This window comes from Mus caroli, chromosome 15 (assembly GCF_900094665.2).
Source record: "Mus caroli chromosome 15, CAROLI_EIJ_v1.1, whole genome shotgun sequence".
NCBI classification, from domain to species: domain Eukaryota; kingdom Metazoa; phylum Chordata; class Mammalia; order Rodentia; family Muridae; genus Mus; species Mus caroli.
Window position 1 is genome coordinate 48,783,928 of NC_034584.1, and position 1,270 is coordinate 48,785,197.

Here is a 1,270-nt window from a genome sequence, read left to right on the forward strand (position 1 = left end):
TTTGGGATAGCATTGGAAATGTAATTGAGGAAAATACATAATGAAAAAAATATTTAAAAAAAAAAGAGCCTGAAATGCTTCACCATTGACTAAAGCTGGTAAATGAATCATTTTGTTCCCTGAGAAGAACCCAAAATGTCAAGTCCTTGGTAAGGTGAGGTAGCATGGGGAAATGGAGTGACTTCTATTTACATCTCTTTTTTCTCCCCAACCCTGTGTGTTCTTCATTTGGAAAGCAGTTTCTTATAGAAATCTCAGATTCCGTGAGTCTATGACAACCAGCAACATCACTTGAACTTGAGAGTCTGTGTTGGTATCTCATGCCTTCAGCAGACCACGCAATACTCAGGCAGTTGCTTCTGGAAGGTGCATTATGTGATGTTATAATGACAAATTCATGGGTATTCTGCCAAGGTTGGATGCTGAGTTGAGTCAGATGTCACTTCAAGTGATATATTTTAGATGTCCATTGTCTTGCAAATGTATGTATTTTCATTTTAGGACATTTTTCTTCCACAAATGATGCATAAGATAAAACTCAGGGGGACAAAAGAGGAATAAAGCCTTGTGACCTTGCAAATGCCTTAGATTCTCCTGTTTAACACTGAAAAGACAACAAAAGCAACTACAACAGTAACAAAAAGAAATGGATAAAATAGACTTTAAGAAATGGATAAAACAGACAAACTACAAAAAAGTTGGGTATCAGAGGGTACTATAAAGATGTGAAATGGTAACTTACAGAATGGGGAAAAATCAAGGAATATAGTATACAGAACGTATAAAACATTTTTATAACTCAATCAGATAACCCAATTTAAAATTTGTCCTAGCACTTGTACGAAATGAGTCCAAAGCAAAGCTAAGAATGGCCAGCCAGCAAGCACATGACTAGATGTCAACACGGATAGCTACCAGGAAGTGCAGATCAAGCCTGTGCAGAAGTAAGCTATCACTTGGCAACAGTGGGATGAATGGCTACTTTTTTTAAAGGAAAATTAAGAAATCAGAATCTTCTATATTATAGGTGAGCTTATAAAATGTTCGTTACTGTAGAGTAAGGGTTTGGAAATGCTTCAAAATACTTGGAGGGCAAACAGAATTAAGTGTTTATGATCCACTGGGTTCCCATCATTCAAATGCCCCATCCCATGTCTCAAGGTTCCACCAAGGCCACGAGTTTAGGGTTGCATATTTTCTTTGGTAGTACATACCATTTGAGGCATCAATAAACTTTTGGGAACTTGGATGGGCTTCTTATTTGTGTTTC